This window comes from Pleurodeles waltl, chromosome 9 (genome assembly GCF_031143425.1).
Source record: "Pleurodeles waltl isolate 20211129_DDA chromosome 9, aPleWal1.hap1.20221129, whole genome shotgun sequence".
Taxonomy (NCBI): Eukaryota; Metazoa; Chordata; class Amphibia; order Caudata; family Salamandridae; genus Pleurodeles; species Pleurodeles waltl.
In genome coordinates this window covers 770,557,873-770,571,704 of record NC_090448.1, presented here as the reverse complement: position 1 = coordinate 770,571,704, position 13,832 = coordinate 770,557,873, and the positions used below count along the sequence as shown (strand labels likewise).

At 48.0% G+C, this 13,832-nt stretch overlaps 1 protein-coding gene across 1 annotated transcript in view; it reads left to right on the top strand.

Moving 5' to 3' along the window:
* Positions 1-13,832, top strand: part of LOC138259944 (uncharacterized) — a 164,287-nt gene that overhangs the window by 138,062 nt on the left and 12,393 nt on the right. The gene's annotated exons all lie outside the window — the stretch shown is intronic.

Sequence of the window (13,832 nt, the reverse complement as noted above, 5' to 3'; positions counted from 1 at the left end):
AGAGTTTGAAAAGGCCAACCCCTCTGAGGGTGGCAACTCAGAGGAAGAGGATAGTGACTTGGAGGAAAATTCCCCCCTACCAGTCCTATCTAGGGAGAACAGGGTCCCTCAAACCCTGACTCCAAAAATAATAGTCAGAGATGCTGGTTCCCTCACAGGAGAGACCAACACCTCTGAAATCACTGAGGATAACCCCAGTGAAGAGGACATCCAGTTAGCCAGGATGGCCAAAAGATTGGCTTTGGAAAGACAGATCCTAGCCATAGAGAGGGAAAGACAAGAGATGGGCCTAGGACCCATCAATGGTGGCAGCAACATAAATAGGGTCAGAGATTCTCCTGACATGTTGAAAATCCCTAAAGGGATTGTAACTAAATATGAAGATGGTGATGACATCACCAAATGGTTCACAGCTTTTGAGAGGGCTTGTGTAACCAGAAAAGTGAACAGATCTCACTGGGGTGCTCTCCTTTGGGAAATGTTCACAGGAAAGTGTAGGGATAGACTCCTCACACTCTCTGGACAAGATGCAGAATCTTATGACCTCATGAAGGGTACCCTGATTGAGGGCTTTGGATTCTCCACTGAGGAGTATAGGATTAGATTCAGGGGGGCTCAAAAATCCTCGAGCCAGACCTGGGTTGACTTTGTAGACTACTCAGTGAAAACACTAGATGGTTGGATTCAAGGCAGTGGTGTAAGTAATTATGATGGGCTGTACAATTTATTTGTGAAAGAACACCTGTTAAGTAATTGTTTCAATGATAAACTGCATCAGCATCTGGTAGACCTAGGACCAATTTCTCCCCAAGAATTGGGAAAGAAGGCGGACCATTGGGTCAAGACAAGGGTGTCCAAGACTTCAACAGGGGGTGACCAAAAGAAAGGGGTCACAAAGACTCCCCAGGGGAAGGGTGATGAGACAACCAAAACTAAAAATAGTAAAGAGTCTTCTACAGGCCCCCAAAAACCTGCACAGGAGGGTGGGCCCAGAGCCTCTTCACAAAACAATGGGTACAAGGGTAAAAACTTTGATCCCAAAAAGGCCTGGTGTCATAGCTGTAAACAGCATGGACACCAAACTGGAGACAAGGCCTGTCCCAAGAAAGGTTCCACTCCAAACTCCCATCCAGGTAACACTGGTATGGCTAGTCTCCAAGTGGGATCAACAGTGTGCCCAGAGCAAATCAGGGTCCACACTGAAGCTACTCTAGTTTCTGAGGGTGGGGTGGATTTAGCCACACTAGCTGTCTGGCCGCCTAACATGCAAAAATACAGACAGCAACTCTTAATTAATGGGACTAGAATAGAGGGCCTGAGGGATACAGGTGCCAGTGTCACCATGGTGACAGAGAAACTGGTTTCCCCTGGCCAATACCTGACTGGAAAAACTTACACAGTCACCAACGCTGACAATCAGAGAAAAGTACATCCCATGGCAATGGTTACTTTAGAATGGGGAGGGGTCAATGGCCTGAAACAGGTGGTGGTCTCCTCAAATATCCCAGTGGACTGTCTGCTTGGAAATGACCTGGAGTCCTCAGCATGGGCTGAGGTAGAACTAAAAACCCATGCAGCAATGCTGGGTATCCCTGAACTGGTGTGTGTGAAAACAAGAGCACAGTGCAAGGCACAGGGTGAACAAGTAGAGCTGGAGTCTGGAAGAATGGCCCAGCCTACCAAGAGAACAGGAAAGTCAGTTGGGAAACCAACTGCAACACAGCAAAAGAAAGGGAACCTCTCTTCTCAGGAAGAAGTTCTGCCCTCTGAGGGAACTGAGCCTTTGGGGCTTTAACCTTATCAGGTTGAGCTCTTAGGCCCAGGGGGACCCTCAAGGGAGGAGCTGTGTAAGGGACAAGAAACCTGTCCCTCTCTTGAAGGCCTTAGGCAGCAAGCTGCTGAAGAGTCCAAGGGCAAGAAAAATGGAACACATAGGGTCTATTGGGAAGATGGACTCCTGTACACTGAGGCCAGAGACCCCAAACCTGGTGCCACTAGGAGAGTGGTAGTGCCTCAGCTGTTCAGAGGGTTCATCCTAACATTGGCCCATGACATTCCCCTTGCTGGACATTTGGGACAAACCAAGACGTGGGAGAGGTTAGTCAACCACTTCTACTGGCCCAATATGTCCAACATGGTTAAGGAGTTTTGCCTCTCCTGCCCCACCTGTCAAGCCAGTGGTAAGACAGGTGGGCACCCAAAGGCCCCCCTCATTCCACTTCCAGTGGTGGGGGTCCCCTTTGAAAGAGTGGGTGTGGACATAGTTGGTCCACTGGAACATCCCACAGCCTCAGGAAATATGTATATCCTGGTAGTAGTGGATCATGCTACCAGGTATCCTGAAGCTATTCCCCTTAGGTCGACTACTGCCCCTGCAGTAGCCAAGGCCCTCATTGGTATCTTTACCAGAGTGGATTTCCCTAAGGAGGTGGTGTCTGACAGAGGTACCAACTTCATGTCAGCATACCTGAAACATATGTGGAATGAGTGTGGAGTGACTTATAAATTCACTACACCTTACCATCCACAAACTAATGGCTTAGTTGAGAGATTCAACAAGACATTAAAGGGCATGATCATGGGGCTCCCAGAAAAACTCAAAAGGAGATGGGATGTCCTCTTGCCATGTCTGCTTTTCGCTTACAGAGAGGTGCCACAGAAGGGAGTAGGATTCTCACCCTTTGAACTTCTGTTTGGTCATCCTGTAAGAGGACCACTTGCTCTTGTTAAAGAAGGCTGGGAGAGACCTCTCCATGAGCCTAAACAAGACATAGTGGACTATGTACTTGGCCTTCGCTCTAGAATGGCAGAGTACATGGAAAAGGCAACCAAAAACCTTGAGGCCAGCCAACAGCTCCAGAAGTTTTGGTATGACCAAAAGGCTGCACTGGTTGAGTTCCAGCCAGGGCAGAAAGTCTGGGTTCTGGAGCCTGTGGCTCCCAGGGCACTCCAGGACAAATGGAGTGGCCCTTACCCAGTACTAGAAAGGAAGAGTCAGGTCACCTACCTGGTGGACCTGGGCACAAGCAGGAGCCCCAAGAGGGTGATCCATGTGAACCGCCTTAAGCTCTTCCATGACAGGGCTGATGTGAATCTGTTGATGGTAACAGATGAGGATCAGGAGGCAGAGAGTGAACCTCTCCCTGATCTTCTGTCATCAGACCCAAAAGATGGCACAGTAGATGGAGTGATCTACTCAGACACCCTCTCTGGCCAACAGCAAGATGATTGTAGGAGAGTCCTACAACAGTTTCCTGACCTCTTCTCCTTAACCCCTGGTCAGACACACCTGTGTACCCATGATGTGGACACAGGAGACAGCATGCCTGTCAAGAACAAAATCTTTAGACAATCTGACCATGTTAAGGAAAGCATCAAGGTGGAAGTCCACAAGATGCTGGAATTGGGAGTAATTGAGCGCTCTGACAGCCCCTGGGCTAGCCCAGTGGTCTTAGTCCCCAAACCCCACACCAAAGATGGAAAGAAAGAGATGAGGTTTTGTGTGGACTACAGAGGGCTCAATTCTGTCACCAAGACAGATGCTCATCCAATTCCAAGAGCTGATGAGCTCATAGATAAATTAGGTGCTGCCAAATTCTTAAGTACCTTTGACTTGACAGCAGGGTACTGGCAAATAAAAATGGCACCTGGAGCAAAAGAGAAAACAGCATTCTCCACACCTGATGGGCATTATCAGTTTACTGTTATGCCCTTTGGTTTAAAGAATGCCCCTGCCACCTTCCAAAGGTTGGTGAATCAAGTCCTTGCTGGCTTGGAGTCCTTTAGCACAGCTTATCTTGATGATATTGCTGTCTTTAGCTCCACCCGGCAGGATCACCTGGTCCACCTGAAGAAGGTTTTGAAGGCTCTGCAATCTGCAGGCCTCTCTATCAAGGCATCCAAATGCCAGATAGGGCAGGGAACTGTGGTTTACTTGGGACACCTTGTAGGTGGAGGCCAAGTTCAGCCACTCCAACCCAAGATCCAGACTATTCTGGACTGGGTAGCTCCAAAAACCCAGACTCCAGTCAGGGCATTCCTTGGCTTGACTGGGTATTACAGGAGGTTTGTGAAGGGATATGGATCCATTGTGACAGCCCTCACTGAACTCACCTCCAAGAAGATGCCCAAGAAAGTGAACTGGACTGTGGAATGCCAACAGGCCTTTGACACCCTGAAACAAGCAATGTGCTCAGCACCAGTTCTAAAAGCTCCAGATTATTCTAAGCAGTTCATTGTGCAGACTGATGCCTCTGAACATGGGATAGGGGCAGTTTTGTCCCAAACAAATGATGATGGCCTTGACCAGCCTGTTGCTTTCATTAGCAGGAGGTTACTCCCCAGGGAGCAGCGTTGGAGTGCCATTGAGAGGGAGGCCTTTGCTGTGGTTTGGTCCCTGAAGAAGCTGAGACCATACCTCTTTGGGACTCACTTCCTAGTTCAAACTGACCACAGACCTCTCAAATGGCTGATGCAAATGAAAGGTGAAAACCCTAAACTGTTGAGGTGGTCCATCTCCCTACAGGGAATGGACTTTATAGTGGAACACAGACCTGGGACTGCCCATGCCAATGCAGATGGCCTTTCCAGGTTCTTCCACTTAGAAAATGAAGACTCTCTTGGGAAAGGTTAGTCTCATCCTCTTTCGTTTGGGGGGGGGTTGTGTAAGGAAATGCCTCCTTGGCATGGTTGCCCCCTGACTTTTTTGCCTTTGCTGATGCTATGTTTACAATTGAAAGTGTGCTGAGGCCTGCTAACCAGGCCCCAGCACCAGTGTTCTTTCCCTAAACTGTACTTTTGTATCCACAATTGGCAGACCCTGGCATCCAGATAAGTCCCTTGTAACTGGTACTTCTAGTACCAAGGGCCCTGATGCCAAGGAAGGTCTCTAAGGGCTGCAGCATGTCTTATGCCACCCTGGAGACCTCTCACTCAGCACAGACACACTGCTTGCCAGCTTGTGTGTGCTAGTGAGGACAAAACGAGTAAGTCGACATGGCACTCCCCTCAGGGTGCCATGCCAGCCTCTCACTGCCTATGCAGTATAGGTAAGACACCCCTCTAGCAGGCCTTACAGCCCTAAGGCAGGGTGCACTATACCACAGGTGAGGGTACCAGTGCATGAGCATGGTACCCCTACAGTGTCTAAACAAAACCTTAGACATTGTAAGTGCAGGGTAGCCATAAGAGTATATGGTCTGAGAGTTTGTCAAACACGAACTCCACAGCACCATAATGGCTACACTGAAAACTGGGAAGTTTGGTATCAAACTCCTCAGCACAATAAATGCACACTGATGCCAGTGTACATTTTATTGCAAAATACACCCCAGAGGGCACCTTAGAGGTGCCCCCTGAAACTTAACCGACTATCTGTGTAGGCTGACTAGTTCCAGCAGCCTGCCACACTAGAGACATGTTGCTGGCCCCATGGGGAGAGTGCCTTTGTCACTCTGAGGCCAGTAACAAAGCCTGCACTGGGTGGAGATGCTAACACCTCCCCCAGGCAGGAGCTGTAACACCTGGCGGTGAGCCTCAAAGGCTCACCCCTTTGTCACAGCACCGCAGGACACTCCAGCTAGTGGAGTTGCCCGCCCCCTCCGGCCCGGCCCCCACTTTTGGCGGCAAGGCCGGAGAAAATAATGAGAATAACAAGGAGGAGTCACTGGCCAGTCAGGACAGCCCCTAAGGTGTCCTGAGCTGAGGTGACTCTAACTTTTAGAAATCCTCCATCTTGCAGATGGAGGATTCCCCCAATAGGGTTAGGATTGTGACCCCCTCCCCTTGGGAGGAGGCACAAAGAGGGTGTACCCACCCTCAGGGCTAGTAGCCATTGGCTACTAACCCCCCAGACCTAAACACGCCCTTAAATTTAGTATTTAAGGGCTACCCTGAACCCTAGAAAATTAGATTCCTGCAACTACAAGAAGAAGGACTGCCTAGCTGAAAACCCCTGCAGCGGAAGACCAGAAGACGACAACTGCCTTGGCTCCAGAAACTCACCGGCCTGTCTCCTGCCTTCCAAAGATCCTGCTCCAGCGACGCCTTCCAAAGGGACCAGCGACCTCGACATCCTCTGAGGACTGCCCCTGCTTCGAAAAGACAAGAAACTCCCGAGGACAGCGGACCTGCTCCAAGAAAGGCTGCAACTTTGTTTCCAGCAGCCTTGAAAGAACCCTGCAAGCTCCCCGCAAGAAGCGTGAGACTTACAACACTGCACCCGGCGACCCCGACTCGGCTGGTGGAGATCCAACACCTCAGGAGGGACCCCAGGACTACTCTGATACTGTGAGTACCAAAACCTGTCCCCCCTGAGCCCCCACAGCGCCGCCTGCAGAGGGAATCCCGAGGCTTCCCCTGACCGCGACTCTTTGAATCCTAAATCCCGACGCCTGGGAGAGACCCTGCACCCGCAGCCCCCAGGACCTGAAGGACCGGACTTTCACTGGAGAAGTGACCCCCAGGAGTCCCTCTCCCTTGCCCAAGTGGAGGTTTCCCCGAGGAATCCCCCCCTTGCCTGCCTGCAGCGCTGAAGAGATCCCGAGATCTCTCATAGACTAACATTGCGAACCCGACGCTTGTTTCTACACTGCACCCGGCCGCCCCCGCGCTGCTGAGGGTGAAATTTCTATGTGGGCTTGTGTCCCCCCCGGTGCCCTACAAAACCCCCCTGGTCTGCCCTCCGAAGACGCGGGTACTTACCTGCAAGCAGACCGGAACCGGGGCACCCCCTTCTCTCCATTCTAGCCTATGCGTTTTGGGCACCACTTTGGACTCTGCACCTGACCGGCCCTGAGCTGCTGGTGTGGTGACTTTGGGGTTGCTCTGAACCCCCAACGGTGGGCTACCTTGGACCAAGAACTGAACCCTGTAAGTGTCTTACTTACCTGGTAAAACTAACAAAAACTTACCTCCCCCAGGAACTGTGAAAATTGCACTGTGTCCACTTTTAAAACAGCTATTTGTCAATAACTTGAAAAGTATACATGCAATTTTTATGATTTAAAGTTCCTAATGTACTTACCTGCAATACCTTTCAAACAAGATATTACATGTTAAATTTGAACCTGTGGTTCTTAAAATAAACTAAGAAAAGATATTTTTCTATACAAAACCTATTGGCTGGATTTGTCTCTGAGTGTGTGTACCTCATTTATTGCCTATGTGTATGTACAACAAATGCTTAACACTACTCCTTGGATAAGCCTACTGCTCGACCACACTACCACAAAATAGAGCATTAGTATTATCTATTTTTACCACTATTTTACCTCTAAGGGGAACCCTTGGACTCTGTGCATGCTATTCCTTACTTTGAAATAGCACATACAGAGCCAACTTCCTACACTTCCTCACCTCCTTCCTTGTCTTTGGTGGACTCATTTGGAGTATACTTGTAATTCTTTCCTTCATTATTCTCCGTGACCCTTTCTCTATTTGGTGACCCAAGTATTTCACTTTCTTCTGACAGAACTGTAATTTGGAAGGAGACACCTTATGTCCATTCCTTCCCAAATGGTTCAACAGAGCAATGGTATCGGCTGTGCAGCCATTTTCTGTCTTTGATGCAACCAGTAAGTCGTCAATGTACTGTACTAGGGTTGACTCGAATGGTAATTCTAATGCTTCCAGGTCTTTCTTTAGAATCTGATTGAATATTGACGGTGACTCAGAAAACCCTTGAGGAATTCGACACCAACTGTACACTCTGTCTAAGAATTTGAAACAAAAGAGGAATTGGCTGTCCTCATGAAGGGGCACAGAAAAGAATGCTTGTGACAAATCGATGACTGAGAACCATTCAGCATCGCAAGGGACCTGGAACATTATCACAGCTGGATTCGGTACTACTGGGCAGCACTTTATTATGATGTCATTTATTTTCCTCAAATCCTGCACGAGTCAGACCTTTCCACTCGGCTTTATTTTTCCCATTATTGGTGAATTACATGGGCTGCTTAACACCTCTTTCAGTACCCCCTGCTTCACAAATTCGTCAATAAGTTGGGCAACTTTCATGAGAGTATCTTGTGGCATGTGGTATTGTGGGGTCTGGGGAAAGATTGCATTGGGCTTTACCATCACTTTCACTGGTTCCACTCCTTTCATCAATCCCACCTCTTTCCCTGTCATGTCCCACACTTCCTTTCCGACTGTCTCCCGTAGTCCGGCTGGGATATCTTCTTCAGTTATCATCGGGAAGAGACAAATCAGAGGATACTCTTCATCGACAGTTTCCATCTCTTCCCCCTCTACACTGTCCTCTTCTTCCCCATCACTGCTTGTCTGGATTGTTATTCCTTCGTTCGAACACATGATCGAGCAACCCAATTTACACAATAGGTCTCTTCCTAACAGTGCTATCGGGCTTGAGTCACACACCACAAACTGATGTACCCCTTGATAGTTACCGATGCTGACTGGAACCGGATCTGTGATTGGGTTCGTCAGATGTCTGTTTGCTACCCCCACCACTTGAACTGTCCTTCCCGAGAGTGGCAAATTTGGAACTTCACTACTCTTAACTGTTGAACGTGTGGCTCCCGTGTCAACCAAGAATGAAACACGATGACCCATTACTCTTCCCTCCACGTACGGACCCCTTTGATCGACTTCCAAGGATGCCGCAAGCACACAGTCTCCTTCTTCTCCTGAACTTTCACTCTCCCATACATTGTTTATTCCACTCTCACTGTGTAATGGGAACTGTTGTACGGTGCCATTTGTACTCATTACCTGACCTGTTACCTGCGGAGGAACCATCACTTGCTGCTGACTCATTGGCGCCAAGGGTATTTGCATTTGCTGATTAGGTACCATAGGTAACTGCTGTTGCATCGGCTGCATCTGCGTCATCTGCATACGAGGCATCTGCATCTGCTGCGGCTGCATAGGTTGCAATCCCTGCAATTGATTTATGGTCTGAAAATTTGGGTTTGGACCTCTCATTTTCGGTCCCCTCATTGTCTGAAATGCATTGACATCATTGTTTTGCTGACCAACACCTGCACCTACACCTGCACCTACACCTGCACCTACACCTGCACCTTCCTGCACCACCATTGGGCACTCGCGTTTCCAATGACCTACGATTCCGCACACATGACACGGCATCACCTTCTTCATTGCCTGCACACCCGTCACAACAGTGTTCAAATCCGGACCATTATTCACAAAACCTCCTCTGCCTCTGCCTCTGGCCTGTGGCTGAAACGCCATGTTTCCCTGCAACTGCAACTGCGGTTGTGGTACCTGCTGTTGGAACCCTTGCATCCCTTGCAAGCCTTGCAGACCTTGCAGACCTTGCAAACCTGTTTGAGCTGCCTTAAGCTGCATCATCATCACCTTCTCTTTCAATTTTTTCTGTTTCACTTCAATTTCGTCGCTACAGTACTTCGCATAGGTCAAGACTTCGTCAATCGGTTTAGACTGACAACAAATCAAATGCGACTTTATCATTTGACTTATCTCTGGCCTCAGCCCTTCCACAAATCTGAAGACAAAATGGAGCATGTCCTTCGCCTCTATGGTTTCCGTGCCACTGTAATTCTTGAACGCCTTCAACAACCTCTCATAGTAACTATGAATCGATTCTTTAGTCTCTTGGGCAGTTCGGTCAATCCTCTGCCAATCCACGTTTTCCGCAGGTACCTTCGTTTTCAAATGCTCAATCACCTTGTAGTACAAGCTCATCACCAAAGGCGATGGTGCACCTGTCTCCCTGTTCCTCTCTGGTTCACTTGTCGGCCAACCTACGGCTCTTTTGCAATCCTCCCACAAATCTGCCGGAACCACAATCACAAAGAGAGTATTCAGGTCTTCCCAGAGACATTTTGCAAGCTTCACAAACCTATCAGTCTGCTGATACCATTCAATCGGCTTCTCTCTTAGTTTGGGAAAATCGTCCGTGAAGGACTGAATGTCACTTCGGTGCCATGGTACGTGTACTAATTTTCCCCCTGCTGTCTCCCTCATTGGTAACATTGTTACTGTATCACTACTCTGCGGTCTTTTCTCATTGTGCTCTGTAGCACTGTCCCTCCTCTTATCCTTCCTCTTTACCCACCTGCTTTCCCACTTGTCTAAGCACCTCCACACTTGTGCACTCTGCAGCAATTCTTTAAGGTGTGCTTTCATACCTGCGGACCTCATGTGTTCAAAATCTGTGGTCCCAAAATCCAACCTATAACTCCTGCTCAAATGTTTCGTCTTGCCTATGTCAATCCCGTTTCTGTCCGCTACTTCCTGCAGACTTTTATGTACCTTGTTCACTTCCTTCGTGATCTTTGGACATAGATACCTCAGCTCTTCTTCCGTGTAGGACTCTAATCTATTCACCCCCATATTCCCTTCCACCAATTCTTGTGCTTCCATGTTCAGCCTCATCCTATTCAAGTAATCTTCTCCTTTCCCACTGTCTGAACTTTGTGTGGAATTTAGACTGTTGAACCACTGGGTTAGCTGTTGCGCATTTACTCCCATCAGTGTAGCATTCACATCGACTGCCATCGATGGCTGCGGCAGCTTTTCAGTGTTCGATGTGAGAGGTATTATCAGTGGGGGGCTCGACCTCACCAGTGTTGACTGAGCGCATACGGGACTAAACTCCATCAAGGATCCAGACCCGGTTGGCTGAGCCGCTATCGGAGTCATCCCTGGAGTGTTCTCTATGCACCTCCTTTCTGTCCCATTCTGCAGCATTGATCCCTGACTGCTCATACCTAAGTTACGCTGACTATACAGAGGTACCGCTGGACCTACAGTAATGGGTAAGGATATCGCGTCTGGGTTCTGTCCATTCCCCATGTTCTGAGGCATGTTCATTCCCACACCATGGGTCATCATTGTCGGCATGCCCATCTGGCTCCCCGTCATTTGAGCATGTGCATTTCCTCCCTGCATCTGCTTTTGAGGCATCAAAAACTGAGTTGATTCAGCTTGTGCCATTGTTGGGCTGTAACCATTCTGTACTCCCCTTACTGTTGGATCTAGAATCATTCCTGCACTGTTATCACTGTTGTAGTACCCTGGCATCTGCGGTTGATAATTTTCTGCTGGGTTCAACACGGGCACATCTGGATATATTCTCCTAACCTGCGGTATCTGCGGGGTGAACAGCAGACTCGGGTCCTTTGGTCCCGATGATGCTCCTGAACTCTGAGTTTCATTGTTCTGTACCGGAGCTGGAGGGGCAGAACTGGTACTTGGACCTCGTCCATTCTCTGCATAAGGCGGTGGACGGTCGTTCAGCAATTGCATTATTAACTCCTCATCCTCTAACTCCTCTTCTCTTCTCAACTTTTCCTCGTCCTCTCTATCCTTGGAACACTTTCTGTCCGTCTTACAGGTAGCTTTCTTACCTGTCTCTTCTCCTTCCTTAGTAATTGCTGGGAACAATTTTATCCCCTGCAATACATCTGACCTCCACACCTTCTGTGCATTATCCCACCTAGCATCCGCTAGTGTCTTTTCTACCTTCCTCATTCTGGTCTCGAACTTCTTTTGCTGTTGCTGTCTGGCCATTAGTTCCCAAATTGCTAGAGCCTCAAACTGTGCTGGCCTTGGAGGCACCTTCATGTCGTACATCGTGAATCTCAAATTCTCTAGAATCCTTATATTGAATGTCCCATGTATCGGGAATGCTACGCTCCCATGTTTCTCTGTCCACTTGTGCCATTGCTTTAGCCAAAGGCACGGAGCTACCCCCTTCTCTTCCATTACAATGTAAGCTGGTGTACCCTCGGGCGGCGTCTCCTCTCCTACGCTCGCTTTAATGTAAGACTCCCCCTTCATCGCGCTCCTGAATGCTTTAAAGAATTTCATTTTCTCGTCTTTTATTTCACCAAGTTTATAATCAATAGGTCACTTTAATTCCACAAAGTTTGTAATCAATAGGTGACATTAATTCCCGGAATACTCTTCACCTGCCTCTCCCCTTCCAATCGAGTGCCACGGACTGCGTCCAATCCGTGCGCGACCCTTCTCTTCAACCAACCTATCCCAGCGCGGCTCTTAGTGACGTCACACTCACACACACTGCGGCTGACAAAGCCTCGCGGCTAATCCTCCTTCACTCACCTCTTTCCGTAACAACTTCTTGCATATATTGCGAGCTACCAAAAATAAAACAGATCTGTCGGTTTACTACAGGAAGGGTAACACAATCGCTTCAGGACCTTAGGGACCTTTCACTAGCCTCGGGACTTTTCACTAGCCTCTGGCCGCTATTCCGTCTTTCTCAATCCCCACATTCGCAAGCAAATCTGACCCGCAGACTTACTCTCAACTTGTCAATGATCTGTTCTAGTGCACTTAGAATCTTTGTCAAAGCCCGAAGTCGAAGTTTCTTTCACTCCCTAACACACGTACCGACTCGTTGACCACGCCCGATCAACCTACTAAACCGCCCAGATCACAACATGGATCAACATACTCCGGAGTCTCTTGACCTCGCAGGGCCCGTCTCAACAACAACAACCACGTGGACCTTTTTATGCACAAAGCGCCAGACGCATATGAAGTTCGACGACTTCCCTACTCTCACACTCGGAGCCGCACCTCCGATATCTCTATGAAGTTCGACGACTTCTCTACTTCTACACTCGGAGTCGCACCTCCGCTATCCTCAAAAAGAAAAAATCCTCGCAACCTTTTCACACACCCTGCGGCAATAAGCTGTGCAAGCGCAAAACCCTAACTTCACTCATACCATCACTAGTACCGCCAGCGCTGATTCCACACCTCCGTTCTCTCCATTCGCAAGCTCCGAGATCCCGGGAAAGTCGCGGTGGACCTAGCCCATCATCATCTTGTCAATCTGTTTTATCCAAGAAAATCTAATTCGACTTTTCGAATGGGGTCTCAAAATGCGTAACCGTTAATTCGACACCATATACTTTAATAGTACAGGGTCCCAAAAGACGAAACCGTCCTCTGCTACCATCTACTGATAGAGCGGTCCGTACTAATAATTTTACCTGTTTTGGACGCTCTTTAGGCCGATGAATCTTTTGACTTAATGGGAACTCTCTGTACTCTTAATCGATCAATCTCATCAAAATCAATAATCAATAACGAACATAAGCAACACCTTGAACAACATAACACTTAACAATTAATCCAGAATACATTTCGGCGAACCCTGACCTTTCAGTCAGGAAGAACCACACCAGTTTATTGCAAAGTTAGTGAATTTATTTCCCTATATTAACAAAGCTAGCACAATATAAATGTTTCTCAACACCAAATGATAAACATATATGAACATTAATAGCTGTCCATAACGTCGAAACAAGTGTAATCTATGTAGCATTTGAATCACAAGGCATTCGATAATAGCAATGCAAATCACTAATACGATAATCTGTAATGAACTAATGGCATACATTTAGTCAGCATAACAAGATCTCCAATTGCATCGTGCGACATATGGAATCCTCATCTAACCTCAAATTAGCATCAGCATGTGGGACTTCATGCAAAAACAATTTAGCAACATTAATTTAGAAAACTCCTAGCTAGGGCCCTTATCAAAAATTCAGCAGTTGGTTACCTAAAAGAAACACAATGCAATTTTACAGTTTTCCTTTCATATTTACCAATTACGATCAGCATACAAGGAAGTCTTCGTCTCACAGGTACCATTCTTCGGTCATCATGGGTACCGTTTCGATCGGCATAGGACGGGACAAAGGGGCAGGGGTGAACGGGGCAATTGCCTCACGGCGGCAAGGTAAAACTATTACTTCATGCAAAGGGATCCAATCAAAGTTACAGTCTCTAGGGCAAGAATCATTTAAAGTCTCTTTCTCTCGATTAGAGAAAGCATCAAA